Here is a 10,223-nt window from a genome sequence, read left to right as displayed (position 1 = left end):
TTCTCTTCCAGAATCCGGTCCTCATAGTGAGGTCTTACTGGGGGCTTAAAGTGAATTCCAGGACGCAGAAACACAGACATCTGAATCTATTCAACACCCAGTAGAACTGATTCCAGATTATTCACTGCCCTAGATTCCACATACATACTGGAAATGACAGAGAGTTTATGTTCACTTTGAAAATCTATATATGTTTTCTCTCCAAGTCTTGATAAATGTTAGTGTTCTTTTTTTGTTAAGCTGCCAAATGATCTCCAAGAATAGACACATGGCAAGAGACAAGGTTTTGCTCTCTTCACCTCAAAAAGGAGATCAGAGGTTGGTGTTCAGATACACCCACAAACACAATGTAGCCAAACTACCCTGGGTCAGATGCAATTATATGAGTGAATTAAGGGGGGATGGTCTGTATTAGAGAAAAGTTTGAAGTAATGACAAGTATATTTGTAGAAACACATTTATTGCAGATAAAGTCATCTTCTTAAAAGCTAAAAAAGGAATACTTAGTAAAGTTTTTTTTTTCTTTCTTTCTTTATTTGACAGAGAGAGATCACAAGCAGACAGAGAGGCAGGCAGAGAGAGGGGGAAGCAGGCTCCCCGCCGAGCAGAGAGCCCAATGTGGGACTTGATCCCAGGACCCTGAGATCATGACCTGAGCTGAAGGCAGAGGCCCAACCCACTGACCCACCCAGGAGCCCCCTTAGTAAAGTTTTTAAGGGCCGACTTTAACCAGTAGATACAAATTTTGTAATTGGTATAACAGCTACCTACTGAGATACAGGAAAGCTCAGAGCCTAAAGCATTAAAGAGATTGTTTTCTTAAATAGGTTAAAATTAGCTGTGTAATATTTGCTTCCATTGTTGATTTCTTTAACAAATAATTTTGTCTAAGGATAACTCAAGGACAGCATTCATCCTGGAATTGTGTGATTAGCCCAAATTAAAAAATTTCAATTATCTAGCCTTATGTTAAGTGAGGATTAGCAAACGTGTTCTGTGCCACACAGTAAATATTTTAGGCTTTGTGGTCATGCCATTTCTGTTGTAACTTCTGAAGCTGCCATTGTAGAGCAAAACACACAACCCATAAACAGCCAACAGACAACATTCAAAACAAATGGGCATGGCTGAGTTCCAATAAAACTTTATTTACAAAAACAGGCACCAGGCCAGATTTGGCCCATGAGATGCGCTAGGCCAGATGGAAAGTGATTAATGTGGCACCACACTGTGAATGTATTTAATGTACAGAACCACATACTTAAAAATGGTTATAATGCAAACTTTATATTATGTATATTTTACCACAATAAAAAAATATTTTGCTAAGCAATATTCAGAATTTCAATTTAACTGATTCTATAATCACTCATTGAGTTGGTATACCATTACTTACTTAACTATTTCTAAAATGTTGGATATTTAGGTCATTTTTAATTTCTCATCAGTATAGGTAATGCTAAAAGGAATACCTCTTTGTCTAAAATGCTTTTCTTACGAATAATCTCCCTCAAAGGGACTCCTAAGCAAAAAGTATGCATACTTATAAGGGTCATGGCATGTGTCCCCATTCTGCTTTGTAAAACAATGATATCAATCTTACAACCACCAACAATGCATGATGTAATAATTTTGATATCACCATAACTCGCTTGGTAGTGTTATCAGTAAATAATTTGTATGGTGATGGGGACTGATGTCCTAAGCAAATTGTAGGTACATAAAATATTCACTATAGTATTCCATATACTTCTGTGTATAGTATTATAATGATTTTTGTGTCAAATTTGTATTAATGTCATAAAAATTATATAGTAATTTTTTAAAAAGATACTTTACCAGCTTCTGTTCTAAATCAAGAAAGCAGAGACATGTACAAGAAAGATTGTTATACTCCAGCATTTCTGTAAAGACCAAATGGACAAACCAGATGGTGAAACAGAAATAATTTTTGCATGATGCTTTTAATAAACTAATATGACATTAATTCAATTTTAATATTTTAGCATCAATTACATTATTTTATATTCTGGATCCCTGAAAGCCTCATTGTACAGGACATATGCACAATGGATTATTCAAGATCCATGCACTCAATGTATTGCAAGGTGCAAATAGTTGTTTCTCGCTAGGTTGTAGAAACTGGGTCAGTTTGGTGAGCTGCCCTACAGCTTCTTCTAGAGAAATTGCTACAAGGAGGTTGTCAGCTTTTTCTTAAATGCAAGTTTCTGGGAGAGCAATCTTTGCTCCTACATGAATGGATTACTTCCCTGACACATCTTGCATTCAACAGACTAATAGTCCCTCTTGGTTTAAGGCACTGCTGGCCCCTGTTGAATCTGGCTGGCAGAGAGACACAGACATTGGGCATAATGGACAATTATCTGATATTTCCATTTGGAGTAGTTTGAATTATCATTCAGCAAATATTCATTCTCGTCCTTTCCCTCTGTGGGAGAAATTTTCTTCCCTGTCCCTCAGATGTTTCCTCTGGCCAGTGTGAGGTTAGTGGACATAAGGCAATCAAAGGTTTGAAATGGGCTTGTGTGGTGATGCTTGCCCTCTTGCATTTCTGCTATAGCATGAGGAGGACATGCTCCAGGTGGTCTGCAAGGGACTGGGGAGCAGACCTGGACCCCATCAGCACCTTGGGGCCAAGCCAAGTCTTGATCAGTCAATCCCTAGCCCAGCTGCACATGTATGACAATAAAAGGCATTGAATTTGAAAATGATATAGGTTAAGCAGCATTATTGTAATAGTAACTAATAGATACAATACCTAAGCAAAATTGTACATGAAAGTCATTTTGGATAAAGCACATTAATCTTTGTGCAAATGCAAATGAACACCTTTGTTGCAAAAAAATTTCAGTTACAAGTATTGATTCCCCTCTCTCTCTTTCTATATCTATCCTCTTTCTATATCTATCTTTCTTTTTCTTTCTTTCTTTCTTTCTTTCTTTCTATTTCTATTTCTTTCTTTCTGCCCTTCGGTGTTCAAATGAAACTGACCCATGGCTCTGTTGTGTATATTTGGGTCTAATACCCAAATATTGAGTCTTTTTTTATTTACTTTTTTTTAAGTAAGCTCTGTGCCCAACGTGGCACTTGAACTCTCAACCCTGAGGTCAGGAGTTGCATGTTCTAACGACTGAGCCAGCCAGGTTCCCCCATATCTCTCCATGTTATGCCATGTGAGGAAGAATCTTTTCTCTGCTATGATCTTTTCATAAGCAATACAATCTTTACTAACGGATATATGGCCCTAAGAGACATGAGACATAAATATATATGTATTCTCAAAATTTTAGCCTACAAACAAGAATACACCTTTTTTGTTTGTTTCTAAGTAATCTCTATACCCAATGTGGGTATACACTGAGATCAAGAGTTGTATGCTCTACCAACTGAACCAGACACGCACCCCAAGGAAACAGTTTAAATTAGATAGCCTATCCTTTCATGGCAAGAGTGAGAGAAAATAGGCCTAACATTTTAATTTTAAAATATTATCAATCCTAATAATAAGTTGTAAGGACAGGAAAATGTTATTTTAAAAGCTAGAGGCAAAATTCCTTCCAGGGAGAAAACTGAGTTTTGGATAGGATGGGCCCCATGCCATGGAAGTAGGAGGGAAAGGAAGAAGTCTATTCAAAAAAAGGAGAGAAACTGAAAGAACCTGGGATGAGAACTGGCTAAGAAATCTCCAAGGGCAACAAAAAGGACTCGAGAACCACGACGTTTAAACATCGATTTTAATTTTTTTGTCATGCTGTCTCATCACGTAATGCTCCCCTCAGTCTCATACCTTGAGTGAAGATCTGTTCTACAGAATTGTCTTGTGTTGGTGTGGTTTGGTGGAAACAGAATGAGGACCTCGGGCTGGAGAGAAGAGAATGGCAGGTGCACAGAGGAGCTCCCTGCAAAAGTGGAATCTGAGGAGGACATGATGATAAGAATCTGGGACAGGGTATTAGACCCAAATATACACGACAGAGCCATGGGTCAGTTTCATTTGAACACCAAAGGGCAGCAGACTCTCTCACCCTGAGGACTTGGAGAAGCAAGAAGACCTACACTTCTTTTTTTTTTTTTTTTTTTTAAAGATGTTATTTATTTTATTTGACAGAGAGAGATCACAAGTAGACGGAGAGGCAGGCAGAGAGAGAGAGAGGGAAGCAGGCTTCCTGCCGAGCAGAGAGCCCGATGTGGGACTCGATCCCAGGACCCCAAGATCACGACCCGAGCCGAAGGCAGCGGCTTAACCCACTGAGCCACCCAGGCGCCCCAAGACCTACACTTCTAATAGGAAGATGCTTATACCTGTGAAAATATGACTTCTATTTCCGCAATGGTGATTTCCATACCACCAAGTGTAAATGCCTTGCACCCCAAGTAGGCAGGGGGATAGCTTAGAATGCTCATTTGTCATTCTTCCACTCTAGGATTTTATCAATGACTATCAACATCTCCTTTCATGTCTAAGTTCCTGAGATGAATTTCCACTCAACCAAGATCAGTATTTATAACAATAACACAAATATTTAACAGGTCAGATGTATAATTGTAAAAGAACACATTCCAAACTGACGTATTTCTATTATTAGTCAGTTGTGTAAGCACAGTCACCTCTGATTTCAGGGAAAGAACCCATATAAAGAATTTGACCTAAGAATTTTGATAATTGATAAATATATATATAATATAAATATAAATATATATATATACACACACACTATTTTACATATTATATTTCTACATACTCTCCATCCAAATAACCTTTTCTCTCTCTCTCTCTCTCTCTCTTTTTTTTAAGATTTTGTTTATTTATTTGACAGACAGAGATCACAAGTAGGCAGAGAAGCAGGCAGAAAGAGAGGGAAGCAGGTTCCCTGCTGAGCAGAGAGCCCAATGCGGGGCTCGATCCCAAGACCCTGAGATCATGACCTGACCCAAAGGCAGAGGCTTTAACCCACTGAGCCACCCAGGCGCCCCTAACCTTTTTTCTCTTATATTCCCTTTCCCTTTGCTTAAACTCTTATTTATAATCTCTCAAAGAAGAGAGAACATATCTTATATTATTTCTATAATCCCTAGATTAAAATAACATCTTTCTCCCAGAACAGAACAGGTTTGCATTTCACAGTAGTAGGAAAAATTGAGACAGACCTGTCTATTTATAGCTGATATATGCTTTTAAGGCCCCCATCAGGGACAGTTATACAAAAATCTTTCTGGAATAAGTAAAATCAGCCAACCAATTGTTGCTTTTTATACATCTCCTCACTTAGCCACACAGTCAGATGAAGAAATCCATGAGCCCGAGCTTCCAGTTCCTTAGCACTCACATGTCTGGTCTCTATGCACAAGATGCACTCTACTAACTGGCATGGCCCCTCTCTTTGATTTCTTTGGGAATAACACATGTGTGGTTGACAGGGAAGAGCAAGCAGAAAGACAGAGGCTGAGCTCCGGGCCTGGCTGGAGAAGCCAAGGGCACACATGAGCACCTACAAGGTGAGGGATGTGGGCTGATAGGAGGGTAGCTGTGAGGGCTTGAGTATAGTAACCTGTAGACAACATGGCTTTTATGTTTGAGCAAAGGGAGACAGGACTAGCCTGAGCAAAGAATGGGGTGAGCTGCTAAGAAGTCTTGTTGGGGAAGCAACCAGTGGCACTGCAGGAAACACTGGGTGATTTCCTTATCTCTGATTCTGGTTAGTACTACAAAATAGACGAAAGTAAAAACACAAGGTCAGAGACCTAGAGGGAGAGGGTAGCACTGTACCAGAGGGTGCTAGCTATCCCTAGATCTTCTGGGATCATTGTGTGTTGCTAGATAAAAGCAGAGTAAGAAAGAAAGGCAAGTCAATATGGACCCTTGGGGGCAAGAGAGTAGATCTTTGCTCTAGCTCATCTATCGACACAGATTTTAGATAGATTGTTGGACAAAGTGGGTCATTAGTGCTGCTCACCAAGTATTTCCAGTTCTTTCCTCTTGAGGACACATAACAGAATTTCACTTCCTGGCCTCCTTGGAATTGGTGGTCCTGTGATGAGTTCTGGCTGATGAGTGTGGACAGCGGTGGCATCTATCACTTCTAGGCTGGAGCATGTAATTGATGGAGGACGCTCCAGAGCGCCTCTCTACTACCACAGTGAATGGTAATGTTCCAGATAGTGGGATTCTGTTGGCCTGAGTCCCAGGGTGAGGGTAACACAAGGCAGAGACACAGCCAACCCACAGTGGCCACGTAGAATGAGTGAGAACTAAACCTTTGTTGTTTTAAGACATGGGAATTGAGAGTTGTTCATTATAGTAGCAGAACTTAGCCCAGCCTAAGGAGAGAAAGGAGCCCTTCCAGACTTGCCTTTCCCATCATCCTCCAGTTCTTTGGGTAGAGTTCTTTAGGTAAATCTGTGTTCTATTCCCTAAATCACTCCTGCCATTTGAATTTTGTCTCCAAAACCAGGCTATGATGATCCATACTTTGTACTGTTTTGGAGCCACCCTGTTTCCATTATGCCCAGTGCTTATTGCATAGGTTAGTTGCATCTCATGAAGGATTTGTGGCCTAAAGACAAAAGACCTCATCCTGCATAGTCATGGCTGCTCTTGAAAATTCCTTAAATCTTCCATCCAGTCCAAAATAGCACCATACTTCAGAAAACCCAACAGAGCCACAGTTTGTTCCAGCTTTGGAACAGACCGTTTCCTTTGTTAAATACCAGACGATGCTGTTGGCTTGGGCTAAGGATCATGTTGTACAAAAAATACAGATCTGGAAACTGTAGAATTTCTCAGGCTTTGGAGATGCACACACTGGAGATAGAAGGAGAGACCAGCTATGGGACAGCAGATTAACACCGGCATTGTCATCCTCATGCCAGAGTGTACCATTCAGAGTGCTTTTGGCTGCATGTAATAGAAAGCCTACTTAACAGATGACTAAACAACAGAGGATTGAGTGACTCATGGAACAAGAAGTCCCAAGGTAGTGTGGCACCAGAGGTGGTTGGTGGATCCAATGGCTCTATGGCCTCAGGGCCTCTTGGTCCCAGTTTGACCTCTCTGCCATTCTCTTGATTTTCTTCCATGGTCCCAAGGTGGACATAGCAGTTCCATGTGTCATGAAAACATCCAGAGGCAGGAAAAGGGAGGAGTTTATACACTTCCACCAAGGCACCCTTACCTACACACCTAAAGTCTCACTCAAACACAGCATTAGTCGATCTCTAAACCAGTTGTAGAAAAAGCAAATGGAATCCTCAAAATTGGCTTGGGGCTAATTAATCAGGATTTACCCCCTGAGTCAGGCCTTACCTGGGTCAACGTTCTCTTAGCACACAGCCCCTTGGAGGATGAACAAAGGAACAAAATGGGATCTTGGCCAGCAAGAAGGAAGGAGACAGGTTGATGGCTATCAGACAAGCAAACAGCAGGGTCTGACAGACAGGCACATAGATTGGAATGTCAGCAGAATCCCTGATACTTTTTAAATGTATTTTTCTATCATATTTTAGCTAGAAATATACACAAGAATTCATAGAAGTTAAATACACAGGTGATGCCAGTACTCAGCATTGCTTTCTAGTGCCAGCTCCACCGTGAGGTGTCCAGAGTGACATCACCACCTGCTCCCTCCACGGTGAACTCATAGCCCTGATCTTTAGCCCCACTTGTTGGGGCACACACTAGGACCTGAGCAGGGAAAGCTCTTAAGTGAGTCTGGCTGCCAGCAATGGCTCATCAATGATGCCCGATAGGGACCTTATCAACTAACTAGCTTGTAAGCGCTTGTGGGCAGGGACTTGGCCTGATACCCAGTTAGCCTCCCCAGATGTTGGTTAAATAAAAAGTGTGAGTTTTGGACAGCCAGGTTGGAAGGATCAGAGCTTCAGAATGGGGCCTGGGGTGAGAGTACGCCAAGGAGGTTGGGGGACGCTGAAGGGCAGGGTGTGGAGGGCATTAGAAACAGCACCAGAGCTGTGCTAATTCACTCTAGATGCTAAAGAAACAAACAGGTTGTCATTGGTCCCATTCTTCCAAGCCAGGCAAGACCTGGTGGCCCGAGGCACTTGTTGGCAAACCCAGACAGGGAGGATGTGGAGGTGTAGTCACTGTAAGGACCTACTTAGCAAGAGGCTTTCATTAAAGTTAAACTGTCCCTGCTCCCCTTCCCCCAGGGGATTCACTTAAAACAAGTCCCAGAATCCAGCTCCAGATAACAAAGCCCAGAAACAAGGGTGGGTCAGGCCAGGTGGAGACATCGGATCAGTGGGGGGAATGCATACTGTCTCCCTGGTTACCAAGGAGTATGGGCCCCGCCCTTTGGGAGCCTTTTGGGTGCCAATCCTAACCAAGGTGTGATAGGCTAAATCAAATGTCTACTAGGGTAAATTGTAACTCAATTGGTCACCTAGCATCACTGTGGAGTTTCCTGTGTATATTACAATCTCATTGGTCACCTGTGCATGGCCAGGCCCGACCGCATGGCCTTTGCCTTAAAAGCTAGACTGTAAAACAGAGAAGGGTCGCCCTGTCTTGTAAGAGGTGCGTCCCCGAACATTCGGTTAGATTCTTGATGCTTGGCGTGAAATAAAGCTTTGCTTGACCTTTGCTTTATATCAGTCTCGCTCCTTTAATCACGGACCCATTATTGGGGCATAACAGTCACCAGCCATAAAACATCTGGGTGGTAGGACTCTGGGCACTCTGAGTAATCTCTACACCCAATGTGGGGTTTGAACTTACAACCCTGAGATCAAGAGTTGAACACTCCACCGAACGAGCTAGCCAGGCTCCCTAAGGACTCTTTGAGTACTATGAAGACAGGGCCATCCATTCACCAGCCCCACCCAGTCCCACTTCATCTCAGTCAGCACAGTGAGGGCCGACGTGTAGCAGGGGCTCATTCAATGTTCCCCAAATTGAATAGGAGTTGGAAGGGGCCTGAAGCCAACTGAGCTGCTTTCTCATCAGGATAGAAAGCTCCTCTACAATGTCCTCAGCCTCCACATAGTAAGAGAGGTGCCCTCTTTTCCTGGGTACCTTCCTTACCACCATCCAAGGTCAAGTTCATTGGACAGATGGAATGTCTTAAGGATAGCTGAGCCATAGCAGATTGGGGAAAACAGAGCCCAGATGAGGACCTATGTCACCTGATTTAAAGGAGAGAACAGAGGACCCAGTAGACCCCCAACTGCTAGGAGATTATCCTTTTCATTTGTGGGGATTTTGGTGGATCGAGCCTGCTCAGATGTGGCCAACCTTCCTACCCATCCTGGCTATTCTCCTCCCTGTCACACCTCTGCCTCAGCCCTCATCAACTTACTGACCCACACATAGCTTGGAACTTCAAGAGAGTCTAGAACCTAGCTTTTCATGTTTTTCAGAGAAAACTGAGACCTCAGTCAGAAACAAGTGGCCAGGGTCTCCCAGAAAGTCCCAGCTGAGCTGGGATGAGAAAAGACAAGATTGCCTGATTTCCTAGACCAGGGTTCTTCCTGGGGCCCAAACTGGATCAACCCCATTTTACAAACAAAAGATCGGCCCACTGTGAAAGTATTTTTCCTGATCACAGTGAAAAGAATAGGGCTAGGGCCTGGATCCCACCTCTTCCTTCTTCTCCCACGCCTCTGCATAGAGTGTCTTGGAACAGAGACTCACACAGGCATTTCTCTTCTTGTAACTGTCTTTGGCTATCTTTGGGCTTTAAAAAATCTCGCTTGGTTCTTGAAGGCATTCTCAGAAGGGTGGTCATTAAAACTTAGCGGAACTTCAGAACAATGATTTGCCTTTAAACATTTGGCTTTGGGAAACCCCACCCAAGGATAAGCTGATGGGGCCTGCTTCCTCTGAAGGGAAAGCCCTGCCAGGGGCTGGAGGAGCAAGGCAGGATGTGGCCCCAGCCCAGCCCAGACTGCTCCAGGTGGAAGCTCATCCTTGAACCTGAGCCCTAGCTTTCTCTTTCACAGGACATACGGAAGGGCCAGGCCCCAGGGCCTCCTGAAGCAATGGCAGCAAGGGCAATTTCCCCTCTCTTGGTTCCTCTCCCTGAGAAGAGCCCATTGTGAAAGGAAAGGTCCACTCCTTGGATGACAAGTTATTTTCCTCAAACTCACCCAGAGGTTAGTGACCCCTTTCCCCACCTGTACATTCCTGGGTAAGTGATGCCTCTTTAGGTGCTTCTCAGGGGACGATGTTTAGGTTGCTCAAAAAT

Source organism: Enhydra lutris, unplaced genomic scaffold (genome assembly GCF_002288905.1).
Source record: "Enhydra lutris kenyoni isolate GAN:26980312 unplaced genomic scaffold, ASM228890v2 scaffoldscaffold13, whole genome shotgun sequence".
Lineage (NCBI taxonomy): Eukaryota > Metazoa > Chordata > Mammalia > Carnivora > Mustelidae > Enhydra > Enhydra lutris.
The sequence above is the reverse complement of the archived record's forward strand: the minus strand, read 5'-3'. Positions refer to the sequence as shown.